Source organism: Triticum dicoccoides, chromosome 2A (genome assembly GCF_002162155.2).
Source record: "Triticum dicoccoides isolate Atlit2015 ecotype Zavitan chromosome 2A, WEW_v2.0, whole genome shotgun sequence".
NCBI lineage: Eukaryota > Viridiplantae > Streptophyta > Magnoliopsida > Poales > Poaceae > Triticum > Triticum dicoccoides.
The window spans coordinates 377,883,767-377,902,579 of NC_041382.1; positions in this window are offsets into that span (position 1 = coordinate 377,883,767).

Sequence of the window (18,813 nt, forward strand, 5' to 3'; positions counted from 1 at the left end):
ATGACAATCTCGATTATCATGAAGGGTTTGTATTCACATCGGAACATGAGAACACCGCTTAGGCAAGGTATGGAATCAACATTTGACTTCGAAGCAACTCGAATACCACAACTGAAAACAAAACAAAGGATTGGCTTGCAGAATAAGCCGGAACAAACATATGATAAAGATTTCGTCTGAAGTTTTTGTGGTGGGGCCTACACGGGCTCGATCGTACAACACCATCATGTACAAGGCAGTGCACATGACATACGAAGCGTCCCCGAGTCGGCATAGCCAAGGACTCTTTAAGACACAACCAGACCACTTTAAAACCAACCGTGAATAGGCGGACCACTAGACGTCGAACCCCAATTTCATATCATACATCCGTCGGAAAGATATCCTAAGAGCTACTTGAATTCCCACTTATAAACTCCCAAAACTTTCCGGTTATGCAATCAGGTGTTGGGGATACAGGGGAAGCATAATATCTCACCCAAAACTAGCAAATCCTAGATCCAGCTTTATCCATCCTTCAACACATAACCAAGAAACCTTCAGAAATCGTTTACCTCAACCTTCAAAAAGCATCTATTATACAAGTTATGGAAATACTCCCGAACTCCCGCCCCAGTACTAGGTGGCGTCGAGGTTATCTCACCAACAACTGCATAAAAGAGATTTTCGATGTCGGCGAAACTAATCTCAGGTATTCCAGAACTACAACAATAAAATTGTGACAACAACACCTCGGAGCTCAACTCCCCGGGACACTGCGACAACCCCTAAATGTCAGGAGGCACCAAGAACAATGTTCTCATCACAAAACCATCGAACCGATTCCAAGATACCCGTGTGATCCTAAAAAAACTTCTAGTGAAATTTGAGAAGAGAAGAGTCAAAACTCTACGTCAGGATGCCTCACCAGAGCGACGAAGGAACGGAGGCGTAAAAATAATTCCTAACTCTTTGATATATAATCCTAAATGACTCAAAACATTTTTCTAGACTCAACAACACCAACGATTCGATCAAGCAGGGGGCTCCTAAGGTTGGGGAAGGCTTTGATTACCAACTTGTAACCCTCTCGATGCGGCTATATCTCCCACGTGTCGAAGCATGACTTAGAGGCATAACCGCATTGAAAGCAATGTCGCAAGTGAGGTAATCTTCGCAACAACCCATGTAATACATAAGGGAAAGAGATACATAGTTGGCTTACAATCGCCACTTCACACAATACATGAATAAAGCATTACATCATCCAGATACAAACAAGGTCCGACTACGGAACCAAAATAAAAGAAGACTACCCCAAATGCTACACAGATCCCCGTTCGACCCCAACTGGGCTCCACTACTGATCAACTAGAACGAAACAATGCAAAGGACAAGATCTTCATCGAGCTCCTCCATGAGCTTGATTGCGTCACCTGCACGGTATCATCGGCACCTGCAAACTGGTTTTGGAAGTATCTGTGAGTCACGGGGACTCAGCAATCTCACACCCTCGCGATCAAGACTATTTAAGCTTATAGGAAGTGTAAAAGTATGAGGTGGAGCTGCAGCAAGCGACTAGCATATTTGGTGGTTAACATACGCAAATGAGAGCGAGAAGAGAAGGCAAAGCACGGTCGAGAAACTATGATCAAGAAGTGATCCTAGAACAACCTACGTCAAGCATAACTTAAACACCGTGTTCACTTCCCGGACACCGCCGGAAAGGGACCATCACGGTTACACATGCGGTTGATGCATTTTAATTAAGATCAACTTTAGGTTTTCTACAACCGGACATTAACAAATTCCCATCTGCCCATAACCGCGGGCACGGCTTTCGAAAGTTCAAATCCCTATAGGGGTGTCCCAACTTAGCCCATCACAAGCTCTCACGGTCAACGAAGGATATTCCTTCTAGCGGGAAGACCCGATCAGGCTCGGAATCCCGGTTACAAGACATCCTCGACAATGGTAAAACAAGTCCAGCAAAGCCACCCGAATGTGCCGAAAAATCCCGATACGAGCTGCACATATCTCGTTCTCAGGGCACACCGAATTGTCCAAGGTTTCGGTAGGCCAGCCCAGAGTTGCCCCTGGTGGCCACCGGCAGCTGACAGGTTGGACCAACACTCAGAGGAGCACTGGCCTGGGGGTTTAAATAAAGATGACCCTTGAGTCTACAGAACCCAAGGGAAAGAAAAGGCTAGGTGGCGAATGGTAAAACCAATGTTGGGCCTTGCTGGAGGAGTTTTATTCAAGGCGAATTGTCAAGGGGTTCCCATTATAACCCAACCGCGTAAGGAACGCAAAATCCAGGAACATAACACCAATATGACGGAAACTTGGGCGGCAAGAGTGGAACAAAACACCAGGCATAAGGCCGAGCCTTCCACCCTTTACCAAGTATATAGATGCATTAATTAAATAAGAGATATTGTGATATCCCAACAAAATATCCATGTTCCAAACATGGAACAAGCTCCAATCTTCACCTGCAACTAACAACGCTATAAGAGGGGCTGAGCAAAGCGGTAACATAGCCAAACAACGGTTTGCTAGGACAAGGTGGGTTAGAGGCTTGGCTTAACAATATGGGAGGCATGATAAGCAAGTGGTAGGTATCGCAGCATAGGCATAGCAAAAGAGCAAGCAACTAGCAAGCAAAGATAGAAGTGATTTCGAGGGTATGGTCATCTTGCCTGAGATCCCGCAAGGAAGAAGAACGAGACCATGAAGAAGAAACAAACAAACGTAGTCGAACGGGTCCTCACAAACGCGACATTATTGGAACTAACCCGAAGAAGCAACACCGGAAAGAAGCAAACACATAGTAAACAAACATCACATAAACTTGGCATGATGCACAATCAAGTATGATGCATGTCCGGTTTAATGATGCATGAGATGGCAAAGCAAGAGCACGAACAAAACTACAAGTTAAGTGGAGCTCAATATGCATCGGGATGCATATTGACAAAACACCACATCAATTATTTAGTTCTCTCCCGTTTAAGTACTCAACAATATTAAATGTTGTTAAACATGGCAAGAGGTGAAACATGAGTAGAATACATAGTTAGACATTTTAAATGAGGCCGGAAACAACAACAATTCCGGTAACTCCCCGTATGCATTAGCAATGAGGTGCAACAACAATTTTAAACATTTAAATGTTATTATCATGATGCGAATGACATGTGCAAGTTTTATGCAGTTTTTATTAAAAGTTGACATGAGCATAAAATGGAGCATTTGTCATCGTGGCGGAAAAAAGGTGCCATGGCGACGATAACGGAAACAGTGCCACGGCAACGTTCTGGTTCCGGAAACTCGATTGACATGCCGGTGGAAAAGAACAAGTGTGGCAGGAGTGTGTCATGCGATGAATGGTGGGGTGCTCCCGGTTACCGGGTTCCCACGAGACGACGATATGGGAACGGGGAACATGCAAGAAACATGTCGGGCATGGTGCAAACGCGAGCATATCATACAACACACATGCATTCTTTCACGGGCGTCGTCTCGGTGGTTATACCTGCGAAGCATGCATTTCCGAGGCGGTTCAAGTTCGTCGAGGGAAGTAAAGGAAGTAGGCGTTCCACGACGGTAGTAGAAGTAGTGGTACTATCGGTCCTCGATGGTAGTGGAAGTAGTGGTTCACGAGTCGAAGAGGAAATGGTCGTTCATGTTCGAGGAGTGGTAGTGGTACACGGTCGTCATCGAACTTGGCATCACAACACGTAGACGGACATATTCCATAGATGTTCATGTCATCGGTATCGCGGTACTTGGGGTCTTCGGACATGCCGGTCCCGTTCGTTCGAAGAGGTACTTGATGACTCCAATGTCTTCGGGGCGACGGTAGTGGTACACACGAGGGTAGATGAACTTGACGGATCCGAGGGCTCCGGACGTCGTGGTACTTGTCGATCCAGGTCTTGAGACATACTAGGCATTGGTGCCCTCGAGGAACTCGGCGTGTCCAAAACGTAGCAGAACAAGGCCCCGGTTGTGGTCGTGTGGACGTTCAGTGAAGACGAACTTGCCGGTCAAAGACAAATTGAAACCAGAACAAGGAGGCCTCGGGTGGGCAGCAGTAAGGCAGGCTACAGCACACAACTGTGGACCACGGAGAGGTCGAGCTGGACGTCGAGGAGGGCAGCAGAGGCGACGGGCGGAGCAGAGGGGCCAAGGCCATGGCGTCCGAAGGAGAAGCAGGACCAAGGGCGCGTCGAGAGGGTGCAGTAGCTACTGCTGCTACCGGCGGCGAGGTACTTGGTGGCGACTAGGAGAAACGGGAGGAGAAGCGTGCGGGAGAAGAGCTGCTCCGGCGGGAGTGCTCCGGTGACCAGTCCGCAAGGTCGTGTCGCTGCGAAGCGCGTAGCTGGCGGGGTCGAGGTCGAGCAACGGTGAGAGGCGAAGTGGACGACTTCGACCTGGCACGACGGAGGCAAAGCAGAGGAGGGGGGCGGAGCAGAGGGGATGAGAAGCATGGTGGCTCCATGGCTGGCTTCAGCCCACGGTGCGGGGTCCGGTTCGAGCGGTGCAAGGAGGCACGGGATCCGTGAACAGAGGGGCTGAGCAGTAGCTCAGACGGCAAGGCAAGGAGAAGGAGAGGACGGGGAGGTGCTGGCATGGGGAGCCGAGGCTGGCGGATCGGGTGCACTTCCTGGCGACGGTGTATGCGTGTGCGTCTGTGGCAGTGCTGGGAGATCGAAGAGAGAGGAGGGGAGGATCGAGCACGGCCTCCTCGCTCGATGCGTGCATGTGGCGGCACAGGGGACGAGGAAGGGATCGAGAGGAGGAGGTAGGTCGAGGCTAGGGTTGAGAAGGGGTGCCGGCTGGGCTAGGAAGGGATAGATGGGCATTTTTAGAGGTAGAAAAATAAAACAAGTTTGAATAAAATTGAAACTTGAGGCATTTTTGAACCTAACCAAAACAACTCCAAAAAGGCTGAATCTTGACATAGAGGTGTAAGGCATGGTGCATGACTCATTGACAAAGATTGAACATTAATGGAGAAGGGAGAAATGGCACTTGCACCAAGGAAGGAAAAAGAAGTAATGGGGGAGGTGATGATGCATGGGTCAAATGCAAAGCCAAACAACATTACAAACATAATGCAAGCAAAACAAGATGGATACCACAATGCACATGATGAATGCAAAATGACAAGAGGCACAAATGCAATGTGACAATGGTGAGCATGTCAATGCAATATAACCAAAGATGACCATGATGCAAGAAACAAAATATGACAAAGGCACCATCAAGATCACGGCAACAAACAATTGGAACACCCAACCTCGACGAAATAAAAGGAAGGTAACTAGAGCATCGGTCTCGGGGCATCACAGCTATGTTGGTTTTGATTCAACTACATGCATGAACATGTACCAAGTCAAGCCACTAGAACATTCAGAGAAGGATACTGATGTCGCTTGAAGCTACGTCGGTATTTCCCCAAAGAGGAAGGGATGATGCAGCATAGCAGCGGTAAGTATTTCCCTCACATATGAAACCAAGGTTATCAAACTAGTATAAGAACCAAGCAACACAACGTAAATAGCCCCTGCCCACAGATAACAAATCCTCACAACCCGGTGTGTTAAAGGGGTTGTCAATCCCATTCGGGTAATGGCGCCCCAAACGGTGCTTGGACGGGAGAAAGTTGTGAATAGATTGAATAAATAGATCGCAAATCAAATAAATTGCAGGAAAGTATTTTTGTATTTTTGGTTTAATAGAACTGAAAATAAAAGAAAATAAAAGGTAGATCGCAAAGGCAAATATATGAGAAAGAAGACCCAGGGGCCGTAGGTTTGACTAGTGGCTTCTCTTGAGAAAAATAGCAAACAATGGGTAAACAAATTACTGTTGGGCAATTGATAAAACCTCAACTAATTATGAAGATATCCAGGCAATGATCATTACATAGGCATCACGTCCAAGATTAGTAGATCGACTCCTGCCTGCATCTACTACTATTACTTCACACATCAATCGCTATCCAGCATTCATCAAGTGTATTAAGTTCATGGAAAACGGAGTAATACAATAAGAACAACGACATGATGTAGACGAAATCCATTTATCTATGGCAATAGATATAGATCCCATCTTTTTATCCTTAGTAGCAACGAAACATACGTGTCGGTTCCCTTTCTGTCACTCGGATCAAGCATCGTAAGATCGAACCCACTACCGGGCACCTCTTCCCATTGCAAGATAAATAGATCAAGTTGGCCAAAAAAACCCAAATATCGGAGTGGAAATACGAGGCTATAAGAGATCATGCATAAAAGAGATCAAAGTAACTCAAACATTTTCATGGATATAAAAAGATAGATCTGATCATAAACTCAAAGTTCATCGATCCCAACAAACACACCGCAAAAGAGTTACATCACATGGATCTCTAGGAGACCATTGTATTGAGAATTCAGCGAGAGAGAGAGAGAGAGGAAGCCATCTAGTTACTAACTACGGACCCGAAGGTCTACAAAGAACTACTCACGCATCATCGGAGAGGCACCAATGGAAGTGGTGAACCCCTCCATGATGGTGTCTAGATTGGATATGGTGGTTCTGGACTCTGCGACGGCTGGATGAATATTTCGTCGAATCCCCTAGGGTTTTGGGAATATTGGGGTATTTATAGAGCAAAGAGGCGGTCCGGGGGGCACCCGAGGTGGGCACAACCCACCAACACACTTGAATATTCACTACACCCAATACTTAAGAATGATTATATTGCCTCCTAGTTGGTGCTTTTATAAGAGAATATGGAGACTCAAAATAAAAATTGCATAAAGTAAAATATAGGCCCTATGCAGAGGGAAGTAGGGATTTGTAGAGGTGCTAAAGCTCAAAGCGAAAAATTTGAGATAAAAACATTTTGGGAGGTTTATCCATCACACCAACGAAAACGACTTAGAGTTCCCAATACTTTCCATGCATAGATATATCATAGGCGGTTCCCAAATAGAAAATAAATATTATTCCTTTTTCCATCATAACTTTCACTTTTCAAGGCTAGCCGTATCCACGGTTGCCCTCCATACCAACACTTCCTAAGGAATTTATTGTTTGACAACATAATGTAAATTCATTTGTTTTGGCATTTCGGGACTGGGCATCCCTAATACATTTTCCTTACTCTCGTGCAATGACAAGTGAATAAACATTCATCTTGAGAATAACACATCTAGCATGGAAAAAATTAGCCACCCCTCACTGCTCTGCGAGAGAAACAAACACACAAAAGAGAAATTTATTTTAAAAATTAGAGGTGGCATATGCAAATTTTCTTAGAACGGCACAAGAAAACCGCACATAGGTAGATATAGTGGACTCATGTGGCAAAACTAGTTTAATGGATTTTGGATGCACAAGTAGAGGTCATACTTAGTGCAAAATGAAGGCTAGCAAAAGATTGGGAAGCGACCAACCAAGAAACGAATAATCTCATAAGCAAGCATTAAGCATAATTAACACTGAATAATACACCACAAGTAGGATATAATTTTCATTGGATGATTATTGACTTCCGTGCATGCATAGGGAATCACAAACGTTAACACCAATATTCTTACTAAAGCATAATTACTCATCAACATGACTCACATATCACATCATCATATCTCAAAACTATTGCTTAGAATCAAGTTTATTTTGTCCAATGATCTTCATGACACTTTTTTTTCTTTATCCTTCTTGGATATCTATCACTTATGGAATAATTTTAAGGTGTTGCTTTTCATAAGCTCAAACAAATGTAAGTGAAGATCATGAGCATAACAAATTTTCTTTCTCTCAAAATAATTTAAGTGAAGCAAGAGAGAATTTCTTAAAAAATTTAGTAACTCTCAAATTAATCTAAGTGAAGAAAGAGAGCATTTCTTCAAAAATAACAAGCACGCCGTGCTCAAAAATATATAAGTGAAGCACTAGAGAAAGTCCATTTCTCATAAAAATTGAAGTGAAGCATAGAGAGCAATTCTAACAAGTCAAGATATAATTTTGGCTGTCTCAAATAGGTGTGTCCAGAAAGGATTGATGACTTAAAACACAAAATAAAACAAGCAAAGACACATATCATACAAGACGATCCAAGAAAAACACATATCATGTGACGAATAAAAATATAGTCTCGAGTAAAATACCGATAGTTGTTGGAAGAAAGCGGGGATGCCATTCGGGGGCATCCCCAAGCTTAGTTGGTTGCTCATACTTGGATAATATCTTGGGATGCCGGGGCATCCCCAAGCTTAGGCTCTTACATCCTTCCTTCATCCATCATAAGATGACCCAAAACTTGAAAACTTCAATCACACAAAACTCAACAAAGCCTTCGTGAGATCTGTTAGTATAAGAATAATATTTAGCTACTATAAGTGATGTATCAAACCAATTCATATTTTGTTTTTGTATTATATCTACTATATTCCAACTTTGCTATGGCAAAAACTCATCAAAGAAAACCATAGAGCCATCAAAGTAAACACACAACACAAAGAAAACAGAATCTGTCAAAACAGAACAGTCTATAGAAATCTAACTATTTCGAATACTTCTGTAACTCAAAAAACTCTGAAAAATAGGACGACCTGAGAAATTTGTATATTGATCTACTGCAATTGGAATGGGTAATTTATCGCTCTCTGGTAAAAAAATGAAAATTAATTTCGTGAGCATAAAAGTTTCTGTTTTTTCAGCAAGATCAAACAACTATTGCCCAAGAAGATCCTAAAGGCTTTACTTGGCACAAACACTTACTAAAACACAAAAAAACAAAATCATAACAGTATCATAATTGTGCTAACACTCAAAAATAGGAAGCAAAAAGGAAACATAAATTTTATTCATTGGATTGCCTCCCAACAAGCGTTATAGTTTTACGCCCTTAGCTAGGCATAAAGCAGGATCTAAGTTTTGTCATCTTTGTCCAACTCTTCAATCAAACACTTAGAATCCTTCAAAGATTCAACATAAAGATTTTGAATAGCAATACTTCTAGGAGTTAATTTAAAGATTTCATTCCTGCAAAAAGGATCTCTTATCACTTCAACAAAATCAGGATGGATACTAATCATCTTAAGATCTCCTTTATTGCTATCACTAGAACTTGCACCCTTGTTTCTGGATCTCCTACTCTTTACGGGAGTTTCCTCAATAATTTTACTGGTACTAAAAGCCGTGCTTAGATACTAAAGATTTCTTCCAGTTTATCGATCCGAGACGGACTTTCTTCTATTCTTTCATGGATTAAGGTATCCCTCTCTTTTAACAACTTAAAAATATCGTCTACTTTTGACCCAATATTACTAGGAAAATTATGCATCTTTTTATGTATAATTTCCATATGATCTTTACTGAGTATTTTCCTTTCGATAGCATCTAGTCTTTCCATAACATGCTCAAAAGTCAAAATTGTTTCATTAACCATAAGAGGTGGTGAGCCCACTAAATTTCCCATAGCATTAAGAGCATCAAAAGGAGGACTCATTAAGAAATTTCAACCGGTAATCGTATCAAGGACGAATCTATACCAAGTACTGATGCCAACATAAAAACAACGTAGAAGCACAATGGTAGATTGCTTACAGGTAGATCTATTATAAGCATTGCAAATTCTATACCAAGCATATTTTAAACTTTCTCCTACCCTTTGTTTAAAGTTTAGAACCTCGTTCTCGGGAGTGGAAGCAATAGAGGAGGAATTATCCATAACAGCAAACAAGATCTCACACACAAAAATAGATCCGGGAAGAAAACGGCGACCGGAAAAAGGGAGGCGAATAAAACGACATTTTTTTGTGAAGTGGGGGAGAGGAAAACGAGAGGAAAATGACGAGTAATGTAACTTGCGAGGAGATGAAATTTGTGATTAGGAACCTGGTTATGTTGAAGATCTTCCCCGGCAACGGTGCCAGAAACTACTTTTGATGTTGCTCGAAGCTACGCCGGTATTTCCCCGAAGAGGATGGGATGGTGCACCATAGCGGCGGTAGCTATTTCCCTCAGATATGAAACCAAGGTTATCGAACCAGTAGGAGAACCAAGCAACACAACATAAACAACCCCTGCACACAGATAACAAATCCTCACAACCTGATGTGTTAAAGGGGTTGCCAATCCCTTTCGGGTAACGACGCCTCAAACGGTGCGTGGACGGGAGAAAGTTGTGAATAGATTGAATAAATAGATCACAAATAAAATAAAGTGCAGAAAAGTATTTTTGTATTTTTGGTTTAATAGATCTGAAAATAAAAGAAAATAAAATGTAGATCACAAAGGAAAATATATGAGAAAGAAGACCCGGGGGCCGTAGCTTTCACTAGTGGCTTCTCTTGAGAAAAATAGCAAACGGTGGGTGAACAAATTACTATTGGGCAATTGATAGAACCTCAAATAATTATGACGATATCCAGGCAATGACCGTTACATAGGCATCACGTCCAAGATCACTAGACCGACTCCTGCCTGCATCTACTACTATTAGTCCACACATCGACCGCTATCCAGCATGCATCTGTATTATGGAAAACGAAGTAATGCAATAAGAAACATGACATGATGTAGACGAGATCCATTTATCTATGGTGGTAGATATAGATCCCATTTTTATATCCTTAGTAGCAACGATACATACGTGTCGGTTCCCTTTCTGTCACTGGGATCAAGCATTGTAAGATCGAACCCACTAGCGGGCACCTCTTCCCATTGCAAGATAAATAGAAAACCCAATTATCAGAGAAGAAATACGAGGCTATAAGAGATCATGCATAAAAGATATCAAAGAAACTCAATTACTTTCATCGATATAAAAAGATAGATATGATCATAAACTCAAAGTTCATCGATCCCAACAAACGCACCACAAAGGAGTTACATCATATGGATCCCCAAGGGACCATTGTATTGAGAATTCAGCGAGAGAGAGGGAGAGAGTGGAAGCCATCTAGCTACTAACTACGGACCCGAAGGTCTACAAAGAACTACTCACGCATCATCGAAGAGGCACCAATGGAAGTGGTGAACCCCTCCATGATGGTGTCTAGATTGGATCTGGTGGTTATGGACTCTACGGTGGCTGGATGAATATTTCGTCCAGTCCCCTAGGGTTTTGGGAATATTGGGGTATTTATAGAGCAAAGAGACAGTCCGGGGGGCGCCCGAGGTGGGCACAACCCACCAAGGCGCCTGGCCTTCCTGGCGCGCCCTGGTGGCTTGTCTCCTCCTCAGGACTCCTCCCAGGTGAACCAGGGCCTAACATCTTCCTTTTGGTCCATAAAAAATCTCCGTAAAGTTTCGTGGCATTTGGACTCCGTTTGATAGTGATTTTCTGTGATGTAAAAAACATGGAAAAAATAGCAACCGACACTTGGCACTATGTCAATAGGTTAGTACCAAAAAATGATATAAAATGACTATAAAATGACTATAAAATGATTATAAAACATCCAAGATTGATAATAAAACAGCGTGGAACAATAAAAAATTATATACATTGGAGATGTATCAGATACCATATCATCATACTACATCACAATCATTTTAATGCAATGTTGATATCCAAGATAAATTATTATCTACTCCCAGCTACTTATACATGGCATGAGAAACTATAATCTCTTATTGTCATTGCAAACATGTTTAATCATAATGGGCTGAATCATGGATACTAGGTTAAACATATTTACACAAACAGAACAAGTCGAGCTCATACCAATTTCTCTCTGCCACGACCAGTTCATCGAATATCGTCATTATTGCCTTTCACTTGCACGACCGAACGAGATGAAAACAATAATAGTGCAAGAGTGCCATGGACTAAGCTGGAATACGCAAAACATTTTATTCAATAGGAGAAGACAAGGTAAAATGGGTTCTTTATTAGTTCAACCATTATTCATATGAGAGCCACTCAACATTTTCATCGTGGTCTTCTCCTTGGTACAACTCGAATAAAAGAAAATAATTTAAGAGAAACACACACTACTACAGGATGCTGGTAACGCGACACTACGACCAGAGACCCTTCGACGAAACAGTGTGCAATGCCATAGACCCACAGGTTTCTTTGTCCGCACAACATCTACGCTCTATCTACAGAGTATCAACATATATACTTAAAATGACAGCATTGCATAACCAAATTAAGCATACATTTAGACAAGTGAGTACACACATAACATTTCCACACACCAAAGAAAGCAATTACATACATACTACAGTAGGAGAAACGAGGATCTAATCATGTACTTATTGTTGCGATGACGCTTGCCATTGCTCTGCTTCTGGCTGGATCCCTGGCCGTTTTGGGGAAGGCAACACTTCCTCATGTCAACGATCCTCCTATACATGTCGCAGCTCGTGTACGCCTCCTTGGCCGCGTACACGACATGAGCTTTGTCGAGTTTCTCCATCCAGGCCGAGTGCCAGGCACACTTGTCCTTGTTGCACGAATCCTTCATGTCTCTGTAGTAGGGGTCGATGATGGCCTCGGCGAGGTGAACTAGTGAGTCCTTATCATGCTCCTTGCTGCCCCAGATCTTGTATTGGCCCTGGATGTCGACAAGATTCTGTCAGGTGATGCCCGAATTCTCGAGCGCCTTTACATCGTTGGTGATGTCCACCATAGAGAAAATGTAGTGGGGGTTGTTGACAAACCTGGCAAAATGCTCGCAAGGCCTTGTGGCCAGGCAGTAGTGGTAGACGAGGACGTGGTGGAGCACGCACATCTAGGTGATGGCGACCTTGGGACGAGACCCGGCATGAGCGCGGGTGTACTCGAGGTCGAACCCGACCACCTTGTACTTCTCCGCGGCAAGTGATAGCTCCATGATGTGGATGGACTGCTCCACCCAGACCGGGTCGTTGGTGTACACCACCGAGAGGTCCATGAACCTTCTATGGGTGTCCACCACGGCACGCATGCTGAACTGCTACTCGTCGTCGACAGCCCCTCGGAGCAACATTGGAGCCGTGCAGGATACCATCTAAGAATTTCTCCTGGTGGGTGTGCTTCTTGCAATGGTGGGGCGCAATCGAAAGGTTGAAGAGACACAAGGGTAGGTTAAATGGACGCTGTAATAAATGGGAGCCGACCGACCTGTAATCATCACGTCTTCTCACAGCGTTCATAGCAGAGGATTCTAGTGCACGCTTGACAACACCGCACCACACGCGTGGGCTCGAAGAGATGCCAAATGTATCGTTGATGAGCCTGTTCCCGCGCTACAGCGTTGTTTACCGCACAAGCTTCCCGCCCAGCTAGTTTGGCCACACGTCGGCTAGAAGAGGGATAAATCGTGGGCGTTTATTGGAAAAAAGCTTTGTAAAAACGAAGTTTGTGGAATGACTTCGGTCATTAGTTTACCATTGGACGATGAGGTCAAAATTACACAGAAGGGTGATGATGGACACTCGAGTGCGATAATTAATTTTGTGCTCTATAGTGCATACGGTGGAAGAAACCAACTGCGTGCAATAATGTCGAAGATCGCAGTCAAGTTAGCTATACAGATCGTGTGTTGTGAGATCGACAAGGTAAAATGATTCGAGAATGGTTAATAAAATCTAAGACCATTGCATATTCAGGTCAAAATAGTGCCGGCAATATACGAGTCTCATACGATGCCATTTCAACGATTGTACCACAAAAGCTCGAAAATGTTACAAGGTTCAACTTCCAGATTTATGTGGCTCAAATTCGAATATTACAAGGTTCAAACTTATATTAGAAATGAAATTTAGCTCATCAGCTGCAAACGCTCGCGCTGATCCACTAAACATGGATATCATAGAGGTTCAAACTAATATCACCGCTTCTAAGTCTGGCTTCGAAACCTCACAATTTTTGCAAAAGGGGTCAGCCACTGATAAGTCATGTATGGGGTTGACACAATGACTTCTGATTACTCTGTCATCTGAAGTTCCAAAATGAAATTCAGCATTTTTGGAGCCTACTCCATTCTGCCATAGGCGCCGGCGCTGATCAACAAACCATTCATTTCTACAAAATAAATGTAGGGCAAACCTCATTTCCTTCAGCACCCTTGCTTTGAGAACAAAGAACTTGGCGAATATAATCTCTGGTAAGGTCCCTCGGCAGGAGTTCAAAGTAATTTCTGAGAGATGCAGATCTAGGCATTCGACGTGCTTGTTATATTGTATCACATTATCCACCACTGGGCCTAATCTTATCTTCAAAAGAAGAAAACGTGTTAGTACCTACATGCAATTTTGAACATTACTATAGGCCTAGCTATTTGGTTTGCAGGATTTGAAAATGCACTAACATGCCATCTTCGATCTGACATGACTAACATGGGCATTTGATTACATTCTAGAAAAATGTAGCCTTCTTCACAAGAGGTTGGAGTGGATGAGAAGTTCCCTAAGAAAACTAGTACAGATGATTCCAAAGGAGAAATGTTTATTGATTGTAACCATATGGATCAAGGAACCAATATGGGGGGGGCATGTATGTACTGAAATCGTCCAAAAGAACCTTCAGAAATCATAGTACATTGTCATTGTAAACTTGGAAAAAGGTGTCACAAATTGAACTCCCTTATGGTTAACATTTAACAAGAAAGGAACATCATCTCGATATATAGCTTCTCCAGGCAAGGAAAGCAACTCAGGAAACTGACAACTTGCTCCAGGTCGGGTGTGATAGATTCTAGTGCCAAGACCTTCACTATGTGCAGTTTTGGGGTCAAGCTTGTCGGAATTATTTTCTGAATGACAGATGAAAAAACATCTTCAAAATTAGAAATAATGTTAATTTGTGGAAGGAGAGTTATAAGGCGGCTATTGTACCTAAACGGGTGTGGATCCAATAACAAGTTCGGAGCATTTGTCAGACGAGTAGCCCACGACTGTCAATTTCGACACAGAAATGACATTGATTCTCGTTGGACCTTCTTGATCAACTACAAGTAATCTGTCAAGTGCAGGTGTGTCCTGGATGACCATACTGTGGTACAGATCTTGTTATGTCTTCCTGCCGCACCAGCAACACACGTAAATAGTCCGGAGAGTCATGGAGGTGATGTGGAAGGTACTCAACCCATTGATCACCTAAAGACGAAGGTACTCGAGTGTAGTACATCCATGGAGCAGGCGCTCCATGTCACCCTTTGAGAGGCAGCCGACGATGAGCTCGAGGTGCTTTAGTCGTGGTAGAATAAGAGCGGGCGCGTCATTAAGGGCGGGAAATGGCAGTTCCAGAACTTGGCAACATGCAGCGTGGGCGGGAGGCAGAGTGGGGACGTTGGCAGTGACCGCATATGCCCATCATCAAAAGTGAGCTCCTCGAGCTAATCTATGGCAGGGGATCGGAACCATTCGTCAAGATTGGCTCGGTCCTAGCCGTTGGAACGGAACTTGCCCATTCTAAGGCCTTTGGTTGGGCCAAGGTGACTACCGAGGATCTTGGAGAATGCATCCAAGCTTTTGCGATAGCCATGGCAGAGCTCATGGGTGTCGATGAGGTCGAGAGTGTTGGAGTTCCATAGGGGGCGCCACCACCGGGAAAGGAGGGTTGTACGTGCCCCATATTTGATTGGGAGGTGGGTGATGATGACTATCAACATATCATCGCGGAGGTTGCTAATTAAGTCTAGGCCTGCTCGAGTCACTTGCGGTTCTAGCTCACCCTGCCTCCGCTTGTTGGCAGTCCCGTTCTCCACCTCTGGAGTCTCCTTGTGAGCGGCACTTTCTGATAGAAATGGGAGTACAGGAAATATTTAGTTAAAACAGGTCAATAGAAAAGTGTGTTGGTAACTAGAAGTTATTAGGTAGGAATATAGTAAGAAAAGGGAATAACAATTGGTTGCTTAAATACGACACAATTTATTTGACATTGCGGGGTAAGTCAACTTATGCAGATAGTTGAAAAGAAAACTTACTTCGAACAAAGTCTGGACAGATGATTTTGTCGGGGAAGCTAGCATATACCTCATGACTAGGCCCTTTTATGTGAAGTGCAATTTTACTGCCAGCTTTCAGTACATAAAACTTTGCAATTTCATTCCAAAAGCCAGTGCCAAAATAGGAGTCACCACGTTCATCAAGTCTTACTGTAGCAACGATTATAAATCCATGGTTTGTGTGCAGTATGACATCCATGGAGCCTTGATGTATTTAAAGGGAAAAAGTGTGCACTACATATTCTGTTGCATAGCGAGGGATGTTCTACAGAAAATGGTAGGATTGTTAAAGAAAATGTGGTAACATGCAAATATGGGCCCAAATTGAAAGAACTATACAACAGTTGAAACCGAAGGACAAAAATCTATAATTAAACAGATAGGGTAAACATGATGTCATGAAAAAATGAGAGTAATCGAAATAACAATACATTATTAATTTATCTAATATAGAAAGATGAGGGGAAAGACACCTTTTGACATATATGGTGCATGTGGCACCTTCTATCCGAATGTAGCAATATTGAGAATATGTTTAGGAAAGTAGGCCATGACAACCGATATAGGGTGAGATTGAACATACTGCGCGCGTGCTCAAGTTATCTGGTATGGAGAGATGGAATCTCTGGCAGCGGTCACAAAGGAGGCAGGTGAACTAGGATAAGAGATGAGATAATATCTCGTTAAACTAGTTACCTTGTCATCCATGAGAAAGAACTCTTAGTAACGCAGATTCCCCAACCGAGCCGAGCTGGGTCGACCGTGAGCAGCGTCGAGAAAGTTGATGGCGATAGGCGGCGACAAGCGGAAGTGGTGAAATGCGATGGGCTTTGCCGGCAGCCAGGCGGCGGCGGCAGGTGGCAGCCTAAGTGTTTACCGCCGCGATAGGCGGTGCTATGGCATAGACGCGGAGGAGCTTGTGCAGGTGTGAATGGGGAACATACCGGAGGGGCCAAGGGGTTGGCAGGCGGGGTGATGGTTTTTGTGATGTGGGGATGGTGAGGGTTTTCTTTTTTAGTTTTTAATTTGGGTGGTGAGGGTTTTCTGTCCCACAAAGAATTTTGGGGGCGACGGTTTGCTAGAGCGAACCGTGTGTGATTGACAAAGCAGGAAAAATGGAAGTCATTGCACACAGTTCCAATTTTGGGAACCGTGTGTGATTGACGTACTACCTCCGTCCTGGTTTATTGGTCCCCTGTTGTAATTTTTACCAAAATTTGGAGAAATATTTAACATACTCAGAAATATATAATAAGCATACATGTAGATAATCATTGTTCTACCATATGTAGTACATAGTTCAACAGTATTAAGCATACTCAAGCGTACATATATAGTTCCATCCATCCCACATCTCATCTCATAGGACGACACGATCCTAAAGCTTCTCCAAGTACTTGGTGTACGCGTCGTGTGCCACACTGCTCGAATACTTTTGCTTGAAGGAGCCAATGGTCCGTCCTCTTGCATGCGCTAGAACACTTAGATACGCGTCATGAAGCTTCTGGTTGTAAAATGGGCATCCATAGCCGCCGTTCCAGGTTCTAATACGTCTGTTATGCATTCCCGCATAAAGCTCCCTCAGGACATGCCTATTGTACCTCCTCTGGACATCTTCATCCTCGCTGTCCACATCGTCAGACATCACCTATACAAATAGTAAAACAAATTTGGCATCAAATCAATGATGACATGCCGTGAAGTAGGATTAGGAATTTATGGCTATTTATTTACACATATCCAAATATTATGGTTCGATTTTTAAGCGCAGTCGTCTATGTACAGACCAATCTTGAATATAATAATGGCACAAACATATGTAGGTCATTGAAATTCAATTTTCAAGCCTTGGTTAGGAATTATTAGCGCGAACATTAACCTTAGTCGGATTACTAGAAGAAATCATTTGCACAAATGAAACAATTAATCACTTATCACCTATACCATTCAAACAATCAATACACTACGCGGATCTAACGAAACTTACTCAGATTTCATGGATTGGGAGAACATAACCATAGTATTTCTATTCCAAAAAGGGGGAGGCGGGAGTAACGAGAGATACCCTATGATTTATTTGACACATAAATGGGTATAGATGACTAACCAGCTGTCCGTCGTCGTCGGAGTCGTCACCGGAGTGGTCGTCGGAGTGGTCGTCAGAGTCGGTGTGGAACTCCGCCTCCGTCTATGGAAGCTCGACGACATCAGGGTGCAGCGATAAGTCACCGGCGGTGACGGCAACCTCTATCTCCATCTCCACGCCGTGCTCCGGTCCATTAGCAGCCCTGGAGTCGCCACTCCGTTTAATGAGGCGCTTCGGCGGCATCCTCATACACCGAAGGCTTTGAGGACTGAGAGCGGCGTCAAGCATGCAAGCGGAGAGAGATGATTGTGTGTGCGTAGCGGGGATGGGGGTGTGGCCGCTCAAGCACACCATTAATATGGAGTAGTGGGAGTTGTGGGAGAGAGGCGGGTGGCGGTCAAATCGATGGCTCGTCTCCCGGTGAGCCTGCGCACAGGACTACTGGCATTCCTACCAAAGTTTCACATAGCTACTCGCACGCCTCCTGATGACACTATGCAGCAAGCACGCCTCTGTCAATTCACACACCTGCATCTTTTTCTTTTTACTGCCAATAATGAGTTGTGTTAGATGACAATGTCTGAATCTTTTTCCTTTGAAGTGGTTGCCAAAGCAGTTTACTCAAGATTACCTCTCAAACTACATGATTGGTGGGCATGCAAAGGTTAAAGTATTTCTACCAGAACACGGTGATTATCTAGATGTTTTCATGAAGACCGTGAAGGATGGGTGGTCGGCCATCACCATGGGTTGGATTAGAGTCGTGCGTGCCTCCTGCATGGAGGAGGGCACAACATGGGC